Genomic DNA, 23,139 nt, shown 5'->3' on the forward strand with positions numbered 1-23,139 from the left:
GATTCTTCCACTTGAGCTGTGGATCTCTGCAGCTCCTCCAGAGTTACCATGGGCCTCTTGGCTGCTTCTCTTGGCTGCTACTCTGATCAATGCTCTCCTTGCCCAGCCTGTCAGTTTAGGTGGACGGCCATGTCTTGGTAGGTTTTCTGTTGTGTCATCCTCTTTCCATTATCGGATGATGGCTTTAACAGTGCTCCATGAGATGTTTAAAGCTTGGGATATTTTTTTTATAACCTAACCCTGCTTTACACTTCTCCACAACTTTATCCAAAACCTGTCTGGTGTGTTCCTTGGCCTTCATGATGCAGTTTGTTCACTAAGGTTCTCTAACAAACCTCTGAGGGCTTTACAGAACATTGTAGTTTGTAGCAAGAGTGAGAGGCTAGAGCAGGGGCTGATCTGTGTCAGAAATTTGTGAACACAGCTAAGAACTGCACAGGATTTACATGATTGTGACACTTCAGTCCAGAAAGTAAATGGTGGCACTGTATGATGGCTCCTTCCTTCTGGAGAGAAAATCAGATGAAGATATTGCCAAGGGAGTAGTGTGGTCTCTGTGAGAAGTAAAGAATATCTGGAAGTGTTCCACTAACACATTACTTAGCATGCTGCATTTAACATGAAATATCTGATGCTATTTTCCGCTTTGCATATAAAAGTTTTCTTTTGGGAAATTCTGAGAGTAAAGGCTCTTTGCTTCCCTTTTCACGGGAGAGTTCAGAGAAGCCAGCGGGAGCGGCTGAGAAGATCCCCCTGCTGCGCTTTTTGTAGATTGGATTAAACAGTCCGCTTGTTATTGTTTTATTTTGCCACGGGAGACTTTTGTAGGCGTTGCAGATGCTGTGGATGGGTCATCATTATAACAACACTACTTTTTTTCCCTCCCAAAGACCTTACCCAGCTGCAGCTTCCTTCAAAACAAACACTAACTGTGTTTCTCCGCTCTCAGGGGCCACAAGTAAGGTGGGGACACTGAAAAGGGAGCGGCTCCCTTTTATCCTTCTCATCTAGAGGAATTTGTCAGAAACCAAAACAACTTTGTGAGAAGCCTAAGAATGAAACTCCTATGTCCCACCTTGCAAGATACAAATTTTGTGGCGTGGAATTGAGTGAATAAGTAAATGTCATCTAAATACAAGAGGCATGTGTATTTTGGGATTCTGAGATGTGAGATTCATGGATGTGCGCTATCCAATGTGTATTTTAGTTGAATCTTGTTGTGCTTTGTGTATTTCTTCCAGAGCTGAGTAGTAATTTAGCGTGAGACTTTCCCTCTGTGTAGGAGCTTCCTGTAATGAAGACCGGTCACTGCTGCTCTCTCCCTGTGCAGGGGGACTGGTCTTGTCTCCGCCCCCTTCTGTAGTTTTCTGCAGGCAGTCTGTAGTGGACGCGGCCTGCAGGGTTTCCACTACAGCTCTGCTGTCTGCACAGGCTACTGTATGTGCAGCACATGATGTTACTGTTCTGCCCCACTGTGTGTAATATGTTGTATTGAAAGGCATTAAAGTAGAACTTTAGGCAAAACTTTTTTTTTTCATTTTGGATAGAGCAAAAAAAGAATAATAACCCCTGTCAGATTTCAATTCCTGTCCCATAGCCAAACAGGCAGTGAGAAGAAATCCCTGCAAATTAAAGCGGAGCTCCACCTTAAAGAAAAAATTAAAAGCCAGCAGCTACAAATACTGCAGCTACTGACTTTTAATAAATGGACACTTACCTGTCCAGGGTTCCCACGATGTCAGAAGCAGATGACAAGCAATCCGTCATCTCTCGGCTGCCCCTGCCGCCATCCTCGGTCAGGGAATCAGGAAGTAAAGCGTTGGGGCTTCACTGCCCGGTTCCCTACTGCTCATGCGCTATCTCGCTGTGCGTCTTCACTGGTCTCCGTTGTGTTCTGGGAACTGTGTGTTTCCCAGAACGCAACGGGGGGGGGGGGGCAGGCATCTGCAGATATTTTGCATCTATCTATGCCCGGAAGTGGGTACAGATACCTGTAGTATACAGGTATCTGCACCCCCCCCCCCCCCCCGAAAGGTGCCAATTGCAGCACTGGAGGGGGGGACAAATCCAATGAGCAGAAGTTCCACTTTAGGGTGGAGCTCCGCTTTAAGGGAATTCCTTGGGGACCCCCAGGTCATTAGAACTAGCGTCCCCATTGGAAGATTTCCCCTCTATTGCTTTTTTGGAGACAACCCAAAATTTGGGATTTTCTTTTACTTTCACTTTCAAAGAAAATTGTAAACAGGACAAATAGAGAGGATGAATTTCCCTTACTGGGACACAGACAGCAATAAAAACTGACAGGTGTTCTAATATCTCTCCGCTCACTGTGCAGAGACTAACCTGTCAGAGCCCCACGGTTCTCTATGGGGAGATCAGATGAAAACAGACCACCTATTCTTGTTCATTCGATCCCATCCATTGGCTGGATGGCGAACGTATCTCAATCCGTTTTGATCTTGTTGGATCGGACACATTTCCGCGTACATCCGCCTTCCCATCGAAGTCAATTAGTGGCCCGCTCAGATCCGCCTGAAAAACAGTAGGCTGATCCTGTGAAAGGGGCCTTAGGGTTTTTATTGTTCAGTAGTATCCTGCCATCTAGTGGCAGTTTCCTGGCCCATACAGCTTGTTTCCAATGTGATTTTAGTATCTTCTTCTCTCCTTCCCTCCTGTCTAGTGCTAGTTAGTTTAGTCTAAGGCTGCATTCATACTTCAGTGTTTTGAATCGCGGGCAGATTTTCTGCAAATCTGTCTTCAATTTGAAAACGCTGATGTGTGAATGATAAATCGCGGGACTCGCATTTGAGATGCCATTCATTGAAGGACACCTCAAATCGCTGTGCGGGTCTGCCGCGATCAGGCCAACCAGCATCGAGGGAAGCATGTCACCCAAAAGTAGCTCCTGAACTTTTTTGGGGCAACATGCTTCCCACGATGCGGGTTGCTGCAATTGCAGCGCAATTAATTGCACGACAATCGTGGCAGACCCGCACCGCGATTTGAGGTTTCATTCAAATGAATGGCATCTCAAATGCGTGTCCCACGATTTGTCATTCACACATCGGCGCTTTCAAATCATGGGCAGATTCAAAGGCTCCTCTCACACCTGAGCATAGCAAATTACTGGCGTTTTTTTTTTAAAGTGTTTTTGCAGCTTTTTTACAATAGTTTTAAAGCATTTCAGAAGCATATTAGAAGCGTTTTACATCTGAAATACAAATTGCCATGCTTCCGAATTCTGTAAGAAATTTCATTTATGAATTTCACATCCAAATACCTTTATAAAGGAAGCATGACTGGTGTTTTGTAGACCAATCAGAGGTTTTCTTCTGCTGCTGAGTGAGGGTTGAGCAAATTACCCTTTTTTAATATGGGAGTGGGAGACTGGTACTGGTAGTCGATGGGAGATTCAGAATCGGACAAAATAAGAATTTTCATTAATTACGATTATTCATTAGGATGAAGTTAAAAACCCAGGAAGTCAGCACAGCACAGGGATGGTGGGAGCCCCTCATAATGAGCACAGCACAGGGATGGTGGGAGCTCCTCATAATGATAAATTCATCGTAACGAACGTTCGTAATTGTTATGAAAAGTTAACGAGCCTAACGAAAATTCGCATTTCATACAAATCCAAATTGAATTTTAGGAGGTATGTCAATGCATAACATGGCATTTGAAACAGAACAGTCACTGCTACTTTTGTATGGTAATATCTATGGATGGGTGGAGGCAGGCAAGCAGGACACACTATGTGTATAGGGGTCAGTGTCCAGCTTGTAGCTACCCTGGTGGTATGATTATGTTAGAATTTTGCGTCTTAAATCGGTACATTGTTTTGCATAGAGATTTGCCGTTTTATATTGTAGGCCTGTAATTCTTAGTAATAACACATTTACAGTAGTGCTCATACGTTTACATACCCTGGCAGAATTTATGATTTCTTGGTCATTTTTCAGAGAGTATAAATGATAACACAAAAACTTTTCTTTCACTCATGGTTAGTGTTTGACTGAAGCAATTTATTATCAATCAACTGTGTTTACTCTTTTTTAAATCATAATCACAACAGAAACTAACCAAATGACCCTGATCAAAAGTTTACCTACCCCATTTCTTAATATCAGGTATTGCCCCCTTTAACATCAATGACAGCTTGAAGTCTTTTGTGGTATTTGTGGATGAGGTTTTTTTATCTTCTCAGATGGTAAAGCTGCCCATTCCTCTTCTCCAATTCCTGTAAATTCTTGGGTTGTTTTGCATGAACTGCACGTTTGAGATCTCCCCAGAGTGGCTCAATGATATTGAGGTCAGGAGACTGAGATGGCCACTCCAGAACCTTCACTTTATTCTGCTGTAGCCAATGATAGGTAGACTTGGCCTTGTGTTTTGGATCATTGTAATATTGGAATGTCCAAGTACGTCCCACGCGCAGCTTCCTGGCTGATGAATGCAAATGTTCCTCCAGTATTTTTTGATAACATACTGCATTCATCTTGCCATCAATCCTCTCCAAATGTAGCGTTTATGGTTGTGGCCAAAAAGCTCAATTTTGGTCTCATCAGTCCAAATGAGTTTGTGCCAGAAGGTTTGAGGCTTGTCTCTGTTTGGTGTATTGTAAGCGGGATACTTTGTGGCATTTACAAAGTAATAGCTTTCTTCCGATGAGTCAACCATGCAGCCCATCTTTCTTCAAGTGCCTCCTTATTGTGCATCTTGAAACAGCCACACCACATGTTTTCAGAGAGTACTGTATTTCACCTGAAGTTACTTGTGGGTTTTTCTTTGCATCCAATTTTCCCTGCAGTGGCTGACATTTTAGTTGGTCTACCTGACCGTGGTTTGGTTTCAACAGATTCCCTAATTTTCTACTTCTTGATTAGAGTTTGAACACTGCTGATTAGCATTTTCAATTTCTTGGATATCTTTTCATATCCCTTTCCGGTCTTATACCATTCAACTACCTTTTCCCACAGATACTTACAAATTATTTTGCTTTCCCCAAGATGTTAGGGTTTGTCAGGAGTCCAGACACTCATTGACCTTTTATACACACACACTAATTACAAGCAAACAGATCACAGGTGAGGATGGTTACCTTTAATAGCCATTCAAACCCCTTTGTGTCAACTTGTGTGCATGTTATCAGGCCAAAATCACCTGGGTATGTACACTTTTGATCAGGGTCATTTGGGTAGTTTGTGTTGTCATTACAATTTAAAAAGAGTAAACACGGTTAACTGATAATAAGGCCTCATGCACACGAGACGCAGATGAAACCTCTGTTAAAAAAAAAGCTGAAACGCGCGTTTAGAAACGCGCGTTTTGCCGCGTTTGCATGCCGCGTTTAGACGCGTTTAGACGCGTTTAAACGCGTTTATAAAGATAACATCATGTAGACCCTCCCCAAGCTCTCAAAGCATTTTTTTTTAACTATTTCTGCTATTTTGATCAGAGTGAGCAGCAGCAGCATAGAGAGCAGTTGTACACTTGCATTTGCCGTGTCACTTGCCACGGCACCTGCCACAAGTTGTGGATTGTCCACTTGCCACGTCACTTGCCACAAGTTGGGGATTGTCCACTTGCCACATCACCTGCCACGTCACCTGCCACAAATTGTGGATTGTCCACTTGCCACGTCACTTGCCACATCACCTGCCATGTCACCTGCCACAAGTTGTGGATTGTCCACTTGCCACGTCACTTGCCACAAGCTGTGGATTGTCCACTTGCCACATCACTTGCCACGTCACCTGCCACGTCACTTGCCACGTCACCTGCCACAAGTTTTGGATTGTTCACTTGCTACGTCACTTGCCACGTCAGCTGCCACGTCACTTGCCACATCACCTGCCACGTCACCTGCCACAAGTTGTGGATTGTCCACTTGCCACGTCACTTGCCACATCACCTGCCACGTCACTTGCCACGAGATGTGGATTGTCCACTTGCCATGTCACTTGCCACGTCACCTGCCACGTCACTTGCCACGTCACCTGCCATAAGTTTTGGATTGTCCACTTGCCACGTCACTTGCCACGTCAGCTGCCACGTCACTTGCCACATCACCTGCCACGTCACCTGCCACAAGTTGTGGATTGTCCACTTGCCACGTCACTTGCCACATCTCCTGCCACGTCACTTGCCACGAGATGTGGATTGTCCACTTGCCATGTCACTTGCCACGTCACCTGCCACGTCACTTGCCACGTCAGCTGCCACGTCACTTGCCACAAGATGTGGATTGTCCACTTGTCACATCACCTGCCACATCACTTGCCACATCACCTGCCACGTCACCTGCCACAAGTTGTGGATTGTCCACTTGCCACGTCACTTGCCACATCACCTGCCACGTCACTTGCCACAAGATGTGGATTGTCCACTTGTCACATCACCTGCCACATCACTTGCCACATCACCTGCCACGTCACCTGCCACAAGTTGTGGATTGTCCACTTGCCACGTCCCTTGCCACGTCACCTGCCACAAGTGGATTGTCCACTTGCCACATCACCTGCCACAAGTTGTGGATTGTCCATTTGCCACATCACCTGACACAAGTTGTGGATTGTCCACTCGCCACGTCACTTGCCACATCCCCTGCCACAAGTGGATTGTCCACTTGCCACATCACTTGCCCCATCACCTGCCACAAGTTGTGGATTGTCCACTTGCCACGTCACTTGACACAAGTTGTGGATTGTCCACTCGCCACGTCACTTGCCACATCACCTGCCACAAGTGGATTGTCCACTTGCCACGTCACTTGCCACGTCACCTGCCACAAGTTATGGATTGTCCACTTGCCACGTCACATGCCAGTCACCTGCCACAAGTTGTTGATTTTCCACTTGCCACGTCACCTGCCAAGTCACTTGCCGCGTCACCTGCCAGGTCACTTGCCACAAGTTGTGGATTGTCCACTTTCCACGTCACTTCCAACTTCACCTGCCACGTCACTTGCCACAAGTTGTGGATTGTCCACTTGCCACATCACTTGCCACCTGCCATGTCACTTGCCACAAGTTGTGGATTGTCCACTTGCCACGTCCCTTGCCACAAGTTGTGGATTGTCCACTTGCAATTGCAATTGTTTAAAATATTTTTCTAATGGTTTTTCATCATTTGCAATCATTTTTGAGATTTTTAATGTAAAAAAAAAAGGTCACCTTTAAAAACGCATATAAACGCAAACGCGGCTAAACGCGGGTGCCGCGTTTAGCCGCGTTTAGCCGCGTTTAGCCGCGTTTTGCGTCTGAAACGCAGACATTTTTGTTTCTGAACGCATTTTTTTGCTTCTGGAAAAACGAGATTAAACGCAACTGCATATAAACGGAAAAAAACTAGACTGTGTGCATGGACACATAGGATAACATTGAATGAGTTCAGGTGCAGTTGAAAAAACTGTCCAACTGCATCTGAACGCGCGTTTAACTGCGTCTCGTGTGCATGAGGCCTAAATGGCTTCAGCCAAACATTAACCATGAGTGAAAGAAATGTTTTTGTGTTATCGTTCATATTCTCAGAAAAATGGCCAAGAAATCATACATTCTGTCAGGGTATGTAAACTTATGAGCACAACTGTAAATCTGTCTAGCAGACATCCCGGGTATAATAAAGTTTGAAACACGAAATCATAAATTATAATATAATAATAAAGAATTTGAAAAAATAATAATATAATAATAATAAAATGAATTTCCCCACGATTCACTATCGCTCAATTCTTCAAGTGTTCTAATTTAGGATCGCTGTTTTCTAGCTGGTCTAAAACCGTTTTTGACGTAAAGGGACACTTTTTGGTTGCCACGGACAATCTCAAGTTTAAGGCAGAAAGAACAGTATATAAAATATAAAAGTGCAGGCAGGGCATTGGACAAAGCACTAGGGACAAAAGGGATGTGAAATTATTTGATAGAGTAATGTAATCTATAAGACTACAGTGTACTGTATGTGTTATGTATTGTGTACTTTTGAATTTGCCGCTGGGCTCCACCCCCATGTGTCGCAACGCTCCCAGGGAACAGAGCCCGGCACACAGAGCATTGGCGGAGGACCCAACCTGCAGGCATAATGGGCGGGACATCGCAGGATCCTGGGTAAGTATACTGCACCAGGATCCTGAGATGCAATCCCGAGTGTGGCCCGGGGTTACTGTTAATGGTACTGAAATTTAACCACGGGCCACACTCGAGATTACCGCCAGGGAGGTTAAAGAGACCTCAGGCTCTTTACAAAGGGATTCTTCCATATACTTTGGGATAAATTGCAGGCTGCTAATTGGGGTGTCCAGACTGTATATAAGCAGAGCTGCTTGCCTTTGAGCATTCCCAGGCTCTGCTAATGTTTCCACATTGTGTGTATCTTTTGCTCTCTCCCCTGGCCACACACTTCATGCCTCTTCCTGATTTGTACATAGCAGCTCCCTTAGAGCCCTTTCACACTGAGCCATGCGGGGTGTTAGAGGTAAAGGGCCACTAGATTTAGCGGTGCTTTACCGCCATTTTAGCGGCACTTTTCGGCCGCTAGCGGGGCGTTTCTAACCTCCGCTAGTGGCTGAAGAAAGGGTTAAATGCTCCCGAAAAAAGTGCCACTGCTGAAGCTCTTTTGAGGTGGTTTGGTAGCGCTGCCTATTGCGGTGTATACATCGCTCCTCCACCGCCCCAAATATGATGCTTGCAGGTCTTTTTCCTGCAAGCGCACCGCTCCAGTGTGAAGGCACTCGGGCTCTCACACTGGGGCTGCAGGGGAGGCGTTTTTCGGGCGCTTTACAGGCACTATTTTTAGCCCAAAAGTGCATGAAAACGCCCCAGTATGAAGGGGGTCTTAGGGGTTCAACTTCTTTCTTCACGCACAACTTTTTCTGTTCTACGGGCTGAAAGATGCCCAGTCCCAGCAGCTCTCCTTGCCACCTGCAGATCCTGCCAATCCCCTCTAGCATCTTACACCTCTCCTCTACCTACCACACTGTAATTCAACAAAGTTTTTAGGACTTATCTCATACATCCAGCTCCTCTACCCCCAACGCTGCTCCCCTTGCCACTGTAGCCAGCTTTCAAAATGACAGCTATTAATTGCTTTGCATTATACAGCAGGAGCAGGTGTTGGATTGCAACCACTCCTGTGTAAAACATTTGCATAGAGTTTGGTGGTGTCATTGAGTAAATACAAAGGATCAATGTATTGTTCTAATCAATGTACTTTTTTATTCATATGTAGATCAAAAGTGCCTGTGGCACTGCTGAGGTGCTGTGGAAGCCTAGGTTGCTTTGATAGCGTCACCTGTATATAGCAGAATACATATTGGCCTAAATTGATGAATAAATGTGATTTTTTTTTAATTGTTTATTGGATATGTTTTATGGCAGACAGAAAAAAATATTGTTTTTGTTTCAAAATTTACGTTTTTTTTTTTTGCGCAAAAAAAAAAAAGAGGTGATCAATTACCACCAAAAGAAAGCTCTATTAGTGGAAAAAAAAAGAACATACATTTTATCTGGGTACAGTGTGGCACGACAGCGCAATTATCAGTTAATGTAAATCTTCCGGAGGTCCAGTGGTTAGTCTAAACAATCTCTATAAATGAATCTCTGTGGCGGAGTCGCCACAAGATCACTTTTATCAGCGGCGGGAGAGGTGCCCCCCCCCCTTCCGCCACACTCCGGTCATGTCCGCCGGTAGAGGCGGAGACAATTGCGTCCTCTTCCGTGGATGCCTGGCTGCCGACTGAGGGGAAGAGGGCCCCTGCTTGGCTCCATGGCATGAGAGGGCCAAAGCGACATCAAACGTCACTTCCACCCATAGCTCTTAAAGGAGAAATTTTTTTATTGCATTTTAGTGTAAATATGAGATCGGAGGTCTTTTTGAGCCCAGATCTCATATTTAAGAGGTCCTGTCATGCTTCTTTTCTATTACAAGGGATGTTTACATCCCTTGTAATAGGAATAAAAGTGACCCAAAATAAAATAAAAATAAAAACAACTGTCAAAATAAAAAACTAAAAGTAAAATAAATAAGATTTTTTTTTTTTTAAGCGTTCCCTACCGACAAGCTCGCACGCAGAACCAAACGCATACGCGAGTAGCACCCGCATATGAAAACGATGTTTAAACCACAAATGTGAGGTATCGCCGCGATCGTTAAAGCGAGAGCAATAATTCTAGCCATAGATCTCTTCTGTATCTTAAAACTGGTAACCTGTAGACATTTTTTAACATAGTCTATGGAGATTTTAAGGGTAAAAGTTTGTCGCCATTTCATGAGTGGGCGCAATTTTGAAGCATGATATGTTGAATATTAATTGCCCCAGCATAAAATTATCTTTCACAATATAAAAAAAAAATTGGGCTAATTTTACTGTTGTCTTATTTTTTAATTAAAAAAAAGTGTATTTTTTACAAAATAAGTGCGCTTGTAAGTCCGCTGCGCAAATACGGTGCGACAGAAACTATTGCAGCGACCACCACATTATTCTCTAGGGTGTTAGAAAAAATATATAACGTTCGGGGGTTCTAAGTAATTTTCTAGCAAAAAAGTTTTTTGAAGTTTTTTTTTTTTCCTGACCTGCAAAGGAAAAGGCATAATGAGCTAGTATGCACCGCATACTAGCTCATTATGAAATACTTACCTTAGAACGAGGCCCCGACATCTTGCCCGATCCACGCCGAGGGAGCTGACATGTTCCCTCTGCGTTTCTTCCGGGTATCGTGGCTCCAACGCTGTGAGTGGCCGGAGCCGCAATATCGTCACTCCCGCGCATGCGTGCGGGAGATTTCTTTCCGGCAGGGTCCGGCGTCAGCCGAGAATCCCCTGTGCGCATGCGCCGCTGCATTCAGCGGCGCATTGCGAGGGGAATATCTCCTAAACCGTACAGGTTTAGGAGATATTTTTTTTACCTACAGATAAGCCTTATTATAGGCTTTCCTGTAGGTTAAAGTAAAAAAAATTGACTATACAACCACTTTAAAAGTGTGAAATGCAAGACTTTGGTGGGTGTAAAAAGATGTACGCTTGGTGCCTTCTGACTGTAGGCTTACTGCGGTTGCATTTCCAAATGAGTAGCAGTATTCTGATAGAACACCTGCCTTCTGAACTACAGAGGTTCTGAGAGGAGGAGTTTCAGGAGGTGGAGTCAGTACAGGAATCACTGTTTGCAGGCAGCAAGGTACCATGGGATATGTAGTCCTTATAAATGGAAAGTAAACAGCAGAGGAGAATCTGCAAAGCATGCAGGGAATCCAGGAAGTTGTGGCATAAGATGACCAACAGATGAGCAGCACTCAGAACATGAAAGGGGTTTTTCAAGTAAGTTTATACTAGATTGTCAAAAATATATATTTTTTGTATTGTGATAACAATGCTGATGTTATAACATGGCAATAACTTGACAAGAAATTTACAGAGGATCTGGGAACTAGGGACACACACAATTGAACATTCCTACTTCTCTACAGCAAGGTTAATTAATGCTCTCACAGAAAGTACCATTTTATTTTTGAACTTTTGAAATCACGTTGTGACCACAAGGGGTAAAGGGAAACTACAATACTTTTTGGTCAATTTTATTTTAATCCTTTTTCAGTTCATAATCTATATTACATTTATATTTTAAAATAAATCTTTAGAGCAGGGCATTGCCTTGATACACTGGATGGGATGCATGGGAACTTTCTCACTTGAAACCAAACAATTGGAAGAGCAAACTAAATGTCATTCAATTTAGGGTACATCTACTTTATTTTGGACAAGAAATATGTCTAATACTAATGTACAGTAGATGGCGCTCTAACTCCACTAAGTGCAAATGTGAACTTTAATTAGGGTTACATAAATGCAGCATTTGTTGTTTTACAATGTGAAAACTCTGGATAGGAAGAAGATTAGTGGAGACAGATAAAAGCTGCCCAATGAATCAAATAAAACTTCAAAATGTAATGCACTAAGACCCAAAATGTTCTTTCATAAAATGTCCCCAAAAAAATAATTTGGGCAGCAAAGTGGTTAACATTTCTGCCTAGAAGCGCTGGGGCTTTTGGTTCAGACTCCAGTGCCTGCATTGAGGTTTGTATGTTCCTCCTGGGCCTGCATGGATCCCCTCTGGGTACTCCAGTTTCCTCCCACCACACACACACATTCCAAAGACAAGTAGGTAGATAAATTAGCACTAGCATGTGTATGTATGAATGTGAGTTAAAGGGGTTGTAAACCCTTGCGTTTTTTCACTTTAATGCATCCTATGCATTAAAGGGGTGTTCCAGCGGAAAAAAATTTTTTTTAAAAGTCAGCAGCTACAAACACTGTAGCTGCTGACTTTTAGTAAGGATGCTTACCTGTCCAGGGCGCCTGTGATGTCAGCCCCACCAAGGCTGATACGTCCCTCGTATCGTGTCCTAGCAACGCCATCCTCACTAAGGGAAACAGGAAGTGGAGCCTTGCGGCTTCACTGCCTGTTTCCTACTGCGCATGCGCGAGTCACATTGCGCTTTTGTGAATGGGGCGAGGTGTGTTCTGGGACATACACATTTCCCAGAACACCGCACGCCCCATTCCCAAGAAGACAAGGAGTAGGAAGAGGAGTAGGAAGAGGCAGATTAGGAAGATTGCCTAGCAACAGGGGTTTCTGGTAAGTTAAACAAAAAAATTCAAATGTATTTTTTTTTTAAAGAATATTAATGCTATTTTTTTTTAGGGTGGCCCTCCACTTTAGGCTGGGTTCACACTGCTGCGGGTGGGAGATCCGGATATGATTCGCACTGCAGTGCAAATCACATCCGATCTCCGTAGCGATGCGAGTTCAGCCATACAGATAGTATGGCTGAATTTGCATCGCTCCCGCCACAAACTCGCACGGGACCCTTTTTTTGGTCCGCAGCAGAATCGGATCGCATGGGTGTTCACACCATGCGATCCGATTCCTGTGCGAGTGTGCAGATCGCACTGCGATATGCGGACGGATCTGGGGGTGTCATTAACATTTCATTGACACTCCCAGCAGTCCGCATAGGGCAGTGTGAACTGCCGGCGGGAGGCATGCGATGCGGGAAAACGCTGCGGATTCGCGGCGTTCCCGCATCGCTATGGTGTGAACCTAGCCTTAAGGTGAGAAAACTTCTGACACTGACCAGTCCACCCCCCCCCCCTCCCCCTTCATTCCCTCAGCGGATATGCGCTCTACCTCTCTGCCTGCTGTCTCGGCTCTTGATTGGATAGATTGATAGCAGTGCAGCCATTGGCTCCTGCTGCAGTTAATCAAAGCCCATGATGCTGGGGGTGGGGCCAAATTCAGCATTCTGTGTCTATGGACACAGATGCTGGACTTGGGAGTGCGCACGCGTGGTAACCCCCAGGAAGAGCGCTTCTCCTGGGCGATTTACCAATGCGGGGGGGGGGGTCTGATAGCACCACTGGGAGACCCCAGAACAGGTGTATCGGGGCCACTCTGTGTAAAACGAACTGCACAGTGGAGGTAAGTATGACATGTTTGTTATTTAAAAAAAACGAGGGTTTATAATCACTTTAAGGATTGTTATTTCCTTGAGGGCAGGGACGGATTCAGATGTATAATATACATGTACTGAAAAGTGCTGTGCAATTTGGCAGCACTACTTAAGTATCTGCAATTAAATAAAACACTTTTTTTTTCTATCATATTTTTCTACTATTGAAGTATTAGCTGGCACTCACAGAGCCGCTCACATCAATTCTTAATGCATAGGACTTTCCATTCTATTGTCCCCAATACAGTCATACACACCTTGCAAACTGATCTGTGCTCACGTATGCCAGAATTATTGATAATTACAAGAATGTGACCCTTTTAAAGGAGCAGCCCACAGTCCACTCACAAGTCATATTTTTTATGGTGGGTAACAAAAGCCCTTGGATTCTCACATTTCCCTAATTACCCTACAATCCCCATGACCTCCCAAGGGAACCCCCTCATTAACTATCCCAAATACCTCGCCCCTGATGGGACAGAAATGCACTACCTCAAGCGTACCCAAGCGTAAAACTTGATTTATTACTTTCATTGAACAGTGCTCACGGCAATACCTATGTTTGACATAATACTTGCTTTTTTTTACATATGTACACCTAGCAAGTGTGCTGCAGGTGTGGGAACAAGAACATCAACATTATTTGGGGGTGTTTTTAATTCATTTATTTTTTTACTTTTTGCAGGTACTTAAAGTGATTTTAAAGGTTTTTTTTTTTTCTTTAATAACCAACATGTCATACTTACATGCTCTGTGCAGTCGTTTTGCACAGAGCACCAACCATCGGTCATAAAGTCAGATGCCTGAAACCCTGCCTTACAGCCCTGCGAGTCGCCCCCATGGACATACGGATGAAACATTACATCCCTGATGTGCCTGTACACCACTAATTTAATGTGAGTGTTTTTTAACCATTTTTAATAAATTTTAGCAACTTTATTGCAGCACTTAGAGGGCGCCGTCTCTTTCTCTATTCCATTGTTTTGCACAGAGCAGCCTGCATCCTCTTCTTCTCGGGTCACTCGGAAGCGTTCTAGGCCCCTCTCTCCTGCCTCCAGAGCAAGCAGCTTCCAATGGGGGCACCCAAGCAGGCTCGTTCTATTCACACACAGAGCCGCGGTTTGTCCCCGCCACTTCTCTGTCCTCATTGGCTCACTGGCTGTGATTGACATTAGCCAATAAAGAGGGAGAGTACCCGGTGTGCCAAGTCTCTCCTGCACATTGCTGGATCACAATGGGGCTCAGGTTATTTATATATTTTTTGTCCGACCTAGGTAAACATATAGCATCCGGCACCTCATCCCAAAAAGTCAAATATTGAAGGAGAATTGGGGTGGGATTATAGTGGTGCCAACAGATATTAGAAACCTAGAGTAATTAAAATGTAAAATTTATTACAAACATAGTTAAAAATCTAAACAGATCAGATCATTGCGTTTCAATATATATTTCCATTTGGGTGGTCATAAAAGTGAAGTTCAGGTTGTACAGAGATTATATGTTCGTATGATATCCCGACATGTTTTGCCTTTTGGCTTCATCAGGGATTAACAAACCAACTGGAAGACACAAAGAACTATACAAAGAGATCCAAAAATATAATATCAAGAAAAAACATGTACAGAAATATACACATGTTATATACAACACTACATGAATAAATAAAAACAAATACAGCTCATTTACCATTGTCCGCACCATCCCAAACCTCACCCCAAAGAGCCCCCAAAGGAATCCCCACTGAAATCACCACAAGGGGCTCAGGAAAATATAGGGGAGGGCTGCTTCACTAGAAGGTTTTTTTACCTTCATACACAAAGGCTTTTTTTGGCAAAGCTCCTAAACTAAATGACATAAAAGCCTATGTGTCAATGTACACATAGGCTTTTACCAGAGTTTGGGAGCTACTGCGGTTAGGTTAGGGGAGCTTCAATTTCCCTCTCCTGAACGCAGAAGATAGGAACGTTTTGACCTCTGGCCGAAAAAATGCAAACCGTGTAAAAATCGACATGTTTGGCATTTTCCCATGGCTGGCGGTCATAGTAGGCAGTGTGTGCATGAAGCCTAAGTTTATTGCTATTAAAAGGGGGCTGCTGCTGATTTCTCTTATTTACTCACATTTATTCTGGTAAATGTACAATTAAAAGCAATTTGTTATATCTGTTCAATAGGTGCAAAAAAAGAAATCTAGTGAGCTAATAACTTCCTGTGCTCTCTGCAGAAGCAGAGATAAAGTACAGTTTATGTCCCAGCTTCGTTGTATAAGTCCCTCCATGAACTCAAGAAAGGTGCTGAGTCCTTTTCCAATATGCATCCCACTTCTCGCCCACGCTAATTATTAAATTATGGTCTATCATAGGACGATATGAAAGTCCCTCTGTTCCCGTCTCTTCCTCCCAGTCACTGTTTACACCTCTGACTCATGTCTGGAATAAGATAAGAAGTTTTGCAACGCTTTTAACTTGGACAAAAGAAGACACAAAAGGCGTTTTCAGCCATTTAACTCAAGCAATCTGCATAGTCAGTAAACCGTACAGAGCCAACTTTTGGACACATTTAACCACTTTCAGACCGGACCATTTTGCTGGCTAAGACCAGAGCACTTTTTGCGATTTGGCACTGCGTCGCTTTAACTGACAATTGCGTGGCCGTGTGACGTGGCTCCCAAACAAAATTGACGTCCTTTTTTCCCCACAAATAGAACTTTCTTTTGGTGGTATTTGATCACCCCTGCGTTTTTTTTTTTTTTTTGCACTAAAAACAAAAAAAGCGACAATTTTGAAAAAAAAACATTATTTTTAACTTTTTGCTATAATAAATATCCCCCAAAAATGTATTTAAAAAAAATATTTTTTTCCTCAGTTTAGGCCGATACGTATTCTTCTACATATTTTTGATTACAAAATCTCAATAAGTGATTATTGATTGGTTTGCGCAAAAGTTATAGCGTTTACAAAATAGGGGATAGTTTTATGGCATTTTTATTAATAATTTTTTTTACTAGTAATGGCGGTGATCATTGATTTTTATTGTGACTACGACATTATGGCGGACACGTCAGACATTTTTGACACATTTTTGGGACCATTGTCATTTATACAGCAATCAGTGCTATATAAATGCACCGATTCCTGTGTAAATGACACTGGCAGTGAAGGAGTTAACCAGGAGGTGGCAGTGTAGAGGTTAAGTGTGTCCTAGGGGCGTGCTGCTAACTGTGGGGGGCGTGGCTGTGTTTTACACATCACTGATCTCTGCTCCAATCACAGGGAGCAGAGATCAGTGTCACTGTTGCTAGGCAGAACCCTGTTCTTCCTCCCCATGAGATGATCCCTGCGGCGATCAAGTCTGCGGGACCCACGGGTATCCCTGCGACGATTGAGTCTGGGGGACCCGGGATCGGACTCACAGAGGTCCTGACTGGCGCGCACAGCGGCACATTTAAAGGGATGTACCTGTACACCCATGTGCCTGTCCGTGCCATTCTGCCGACGTACATCGTCATGGGCCGGTCGGGAAGCGGTTAAAGGGCAACTTGATGTATCTCTTTAAAGAAATTCACACGATTCCCCCATCAACACAGACAGTGCTGACAGGGCAATCCCTCCTGCCGAACAATTGTCTGCTCCCCGCTGGGAGAAGACAGTGATTATTGGTAGTGGCTATAGCAGCCGCTAGTGATAAGCGTAAGAGAATCCGGCAGACTGGTTGTACCCAAGTTGATTGATCGATTAACGGTTCGAATCTCAGCTGGTTACTGCTCAACCGGCCGAGATTCAAACTGTGTATGGCCAGCCTAACAGTCTGGGCTGATAAATGCCTAGTACACGCGATGAACAGTTCCAAACCAGATTCAAGCATAAGAAAAAGTTCAAGATTAAAAGCTTGCATGTAATTGGCTGCAGTATGGCAATAAAGATAGTTAAACCTGAACTCCAAATAGGTATGACACAAATGAATGCAGCTCTGTATTCATTAATATACCATTAAATGTATTTTTTTTTTTTTATATATATAAACAGTGTTAGTACCTGAATTCGACCTGGTATCAGCCTCTCACAGTCCCTCTACAGCAGGGCTTGATTGTGAGATAAAGAGGCAGCACAAAGAGCCAATCAGTTCATGTGCTGACAATAAGATTGCTTATAGGAGAAGAAAGTAGCCCGAAGAGAGAGATGAGTTCATCACTGTCCTGCTTCTTCTGACTCTGACCAGTCGCAGGCTGGACCTGGGCTCAGAGTAAGTGAGTTGATGCTGGCCATCAGATTGAGGATGTCTAGTGGCATAAAAATAGTACTACATTGGAAATCTCTTGATTGGTTTTGAATATTGCAGCAAAAACTGTTTTATTTTTGTTTTCTTATTTAATGTGATATTAATTTTGATCTTGCTAGTTCTGGCTTTAGGAAACATGTCTTCTACTTGTAGCTTATGCACTAGCACTTCCTGTTCCTTGGAGGCTGGCTTTAGAACCCCAGAAGGAGGAAGGAGAGAGAGAGGGACAGACACGTGTCCTGTGCATGGAAGAGTTGTTAACCACTTCAATACCAGGCACTTAAACACCTTCCTGCCCAGACCAATTTTGAGCTTTCAGCGTTGTCACACTTTGAATAACAATTGCGCGGTCATGCTACACTGTACCCAAATGAAATTTTTATCATTTTTTTCCCACAAATAGAGCTTTCTTTTGGTGGTATTTGATCACCTCTGCGGTTTTTATTTTTTGCTAAACAAATAAAAAAATACTGAAAATTTTGAAAAAAAAAATGTTTTTTTTTTGTTTCAGTTTCAAAACTTTGCAAATAAGTAAGTTTTCTCCTTCACTGATGGGCACTGATGGGGTTACACTGATGGGCAATGATAAGGCGGCACTGATGGGCACCGATGAGGTGGCACCAATGAAGTGGCACTGATGAGGTGGCATTGATGGACACCGATATGTGGCACTGATAGGCGGCACTGATGGGTGGCACTGATGGGCGACACGGATGGGCACTGATAGGTGGCACAAATTGACACTGATAGCTGGCACGGATTGGCATGGATGGGCATGGATAGGTGGCACAGGTGGGCATGGGTTAGTCGGCACAGGTGGGCATGGGTAGGCGGCACAGGTGGGCATGGGTAGGCGGCAAAGGTGGGCATGGATGGGCACTGATAGGTGGCATGGATGGGCACTGATAGGCGGCACAGATGGGAACTGATAGGCGGCATTGTATTCTAATATATTGTACTAATGGATGCCAATCAGTGCCAATCAATAATGCATGCCAATCAGTGATGCCCATTGTGGGCACTGATTGGCATCCATTATGGGCACTGATTGGCATCCATTGTGGCACTGACTGGAATCCCTGGTGGTCTAGGGTGGCATACCTTGTCCTGGGCATCCCTGGTGGTCTGGTGGCGTCCCTGGTGGTCCAGTGTGGGCATCCTCGGGGGGGCTGTGCTCATAATCGATCAGCACAGACCCCCCCTGTCAGAGGAGCAGTCGATCGGCTCTCCTCTACTCGCGTCTGACAGACGTGAGTGAGGAAAAGCCGATCACCGGCTTTTCCTATTTACACTGTGATTAGCCGTGATTGGACACGGCTGATCATGTGGTAAAGAGTCTCCGTCGGAGACTCTTTACCGAGATCGTAGTTGCCGGATGTCAGACTGACACCCCGCAACAACGATTGCCGCGATGCGCGCCCCCGGGGGCGCGCAGCGGCTCATAATCCTGATCACGTCATATGACGTCCGGTCAGGATTATGCAACCACTTTGCCACCGTCTATTTGTTATAGGGCGGACGGCAAGTGGTTAACCACTTCAATACAGGGCACTTTCGCCCCCTTCCTTCCCAGCCCAATTTTCAGCTTTCAGTGACAATTGCGCGGTCATGCTACACTGTACCCAAATGAAATTTTTATCATTTTGTTCGCACAAATAGAGCTTTATTTTGGTGGTATTTATTCACGACTCCGTTTTTTATTTTTTGCAATATAAGCGCAAAAAAGCAGAAATTTGGAAAAAAAAACAATATTTTCTTTTTTCTATTTTAAAAGAAATCCAATAAAATCAAATTTTGTCATAAATTTAAGCCAAAATGTATTCTGCTACATGTTTTTGGTTAAAAAAAAAATCGGTTAAGTGTATAATAATTGGTTTGTGTGATCACAGACATATGTACGCAAATGATCATGTACATATGTGTGCAGGTGATCACGTACATATATGTGCAGATAATCATTGGAACATGTGATTTTAGTGGGACATATGTGGGGGACATGTTTTTATTATTAGGGACATGTGTTTTTATTATTTGGGGACATGTATGTTTTGGGGACATGTGTGTTATGGGGACATATGTGGGGACTGTGTTTACACTGTGTGGTGTGTTGTGTATTACACTAGACTGGTGATCAGTGAGTAAAAAGCTGTATAAAACAGCTCATACTCACTGATCATCAGCCGGCTGCAGCAATCTGCTCTCCTCTCCTCAGCGATGACTTCTGTGTGAGGAGAGGAGGAGCCGATTGCCTAGCAACCGGCTGTTTGTTTACATCACATGACGGCCGTGATTGGACACGGCCGTCATGTGATCAGGAGGGCCAATCAGAGAGCCCCCCTGCCGATCTGAGATGCGCCGTGTCCGGGTGACACGGGCGCAGCGCGATCCCGCTCCTTCTGATGGACGTTCCTGAACGTCCTATCAGAAGTAGACGGCTCCCACCCGGCCGTATATGTGCATTGGCCGGGTGGGAAGTGGTTAAATTCAGACCAGAAGAAACTATTATGCATGTATCCCTATAACTTGTTGAGAGTGTATTTGAATCCTTGTGACTGACAGAACTATCTCAGTCTTATTATTATTTCACACACACAGTGGGGGTTATTTACTAAAGGAAAATCCACTTTGCACTGCAAGTGCACTTGGAAGTAAAGTCGCTGTAGATCCAAGGGAGACATGCAAGGAAAATAAAAAACAGCTTGCATATGATTGGATGATAAAATTAGCAGAGCTTCCACTCATTTCAGATCTTGCCTTTCGTAAATAATCCCCTATGCACTGCAAGTGCACTTGAAAGTGTACTGAAAATACACTTGGAAGTGCAGTCGCTCTAAATCTAAAGGGTAGATCTGAAATGAGTGGAAGCTCTGCTGATTTTATCATCCAATCATGTGCAAGCTAAAATGCCATTTTTTATTTTGCTTGCATGTACCCCTCGGATCTACAGCAACTTTATTTTCAAGTGCACTTTCAGTACACTTTCAAGTGCACTTGCAGTGCAAAGTGGATTTTCCTTTAGTAAATAACCCCCTATATTACTACAGCACCACCTGCCTCTATAGATAGGTATAATGCATACAGTATTGTCAGTTTTTTAGCAACCATGCTGTTGTTCTTCCATCAACCCTGTCCCTTCTGGCCTGGCCTATACTGAACTTTGGGTTAGGGCTTGATAACCAGCATAGGCTAAAGCTAGAAAAATTATAAAAAATCTGCGCTTGGTAAAAAAACTTAAAATCAAATCAAAAAACAGCAGCTGAACACCATAACCAGGATACTGGACAACAAAAATAAAAAATAAAAGTGCAGCGCTTATCACTAAATAAAGTATCGTGTGACTAAGTATAAATGAATAAACTATCATAAAAAACCAAGTGTTTAGTGAATCCAAATGAAGTGAGCAATTAGTATGAAAAAATTATTTGTTAGTTGACAGAATTGACATCTTTCAGTAACCCAAAAGTCCAGTGCATTTACATGTGACAAGAAATTCAAAAGCATGAAATAGTGTCCAAATTTAGGTAAACAAGAATGCAGTTAATCCTGTTTGTTCAGGAGAGAGTGCTTGACCACGTGGACACTTCACAGCTACAAATCAAATAAGAAATGGAGGCTTACCAGATCAACGATTAATGTGCACAAATATGAATATCCAAGCGATTCGAAGCGGACAACCGAACAACGACCCAGTCACTCAAACGTTCCACCGTCTCCGAGTTGATTCTAATCTCCTCACCGGACGATTTGCACCGACCGTGTAAACTTTTCGATGTGGGAAGCCAAAAATCAGCCCACACCTTCGGGTGTTTCGTAGTTCCAGGTCCGTTCCGGTCCTTTCGAAAATCTCGGGATATCGTGTCACCATAAAAACAAAATGAACAAGTGCACCCGATCGTGTAATAGAGTTTAAACACGTAGAATTTATTTATTATTCAACCGAATAATGTTGAGCGCTACAAATGACTCCACCGAGCCATACAGAAGTAGACGTAACTTAAAAAAATGAACAATTTTGCTAGCAAAACAAATATAAAATCAACGAATGCTAAAAGCACAAAGGGTGAGCGTAACTACCCGACGATCGTTTCGTCAAAATCTGACGTCATCAGGGGTACGCCCACACCCTTGTGCTAAACCCTTTTATAGCCTATGGGTAAGGTAAGGAGCCCTGCCATAGGTGAAAAACAAAAACGTCCAATAGTAGATTCAATTGATTTAACCACCGAACTACCAAAACATTCGAACGGGGTCGGAGCCCAGACTCCCATCCGTTACGCAAAATAGAAAAATTTATAAAAGTTTTTTAAATATCTACCGAATGGCATACCCATTCGGGCCAAAGTCGAAAGCCAATTCACTCGAACGAAGTCCCAACCCAAATTTCCACCCATTACCGAAAATGGAAAAATTATAAAAAAAATTATAAAAAAAGATACCGACCGAACGGCATACACATTCGATCAAGATCGAATACCGCAATTGTATCCAATGGTGGAATGTGCATATGATGACACTTACCATTCAAAGTAACCGAACAGTAATATCACCAACAGCGACGAAAAATTTGAAATAAAACTAGTGGATGTGCATAAATTTAAATACAACCATCCTCAGACAAAATAAAAAATTGGAAACAAAAACATGATGATGTAAGGGCGCCGGTTCACACAGCAGGCGAGGCGAGGCGTCTCCGACTTGCCTCGCCGCGACCTGTGGCGACCTCAGCGGCGACTTGCAGATGACTTCTGTATAGAAGTCAATGCAAGTCGCCCCGAGGTCGCCCAAAAGTAGTACAGGAACCTTTTTTCTGAGTCGGAGCGACTCGAGTCGCTCCTCTCAGAACGGTTCCATTGTACAGAACGGGGGCGACTTGCGGGAGCGAGGCGAGGCGAGTCGTGTCGCCTCGCATCGCCCACTGTGTGAACCGGCCCTAATGGAAAACCAAACCAACTTAGCCCATAGTCTATTCACAAAATAGCCTAATAAGTAAGATATGACTGTTAAACTTAAAGATAACAAACTTTTTTACAAAGGATGTGCAACTAATATCACAAAAGTGGAGAAGAGGGGGGTTTTTTTGGGACTTTAAATGAAGCATGGATATGTGCCTCCATCCCGTAATTGTCCAATGTACAATGCCCAAGCATTGGGTGCTTGGGCATTGCTGGGCTCTTCTGTTTCCTTCAGGGAACTGCGACGCGCTAGTGGACCCTCCCCTCCTCCCCCTTCATTTGTTACTGGGAGGCTTGGGAGGATTCCCCTTTGTGCATCGGCGCCACGCCTCCTGCGTCGTGCGTGTGACGTCACACTGGCGTCACTGCGCTGACGACTAGGTATTTTCCTTCTCCGTGTTTCCATAGGG

This window comes from Lithobates pipiens, unplaced genomic scaffold, assembly GCF_037356315.1.
Source record: "Lithobates pipiens isolate NorthernLeopardFrog02 unplaced genomic scaffold, aLitPip1_a1.2 Scaffold_8, whole genome shotgun sequence".
NCBI lineage: Eukaryota > Metazoa > Chordata > Amphibia > Anura > Ranidae > Lithobates > Lithobates pipiens.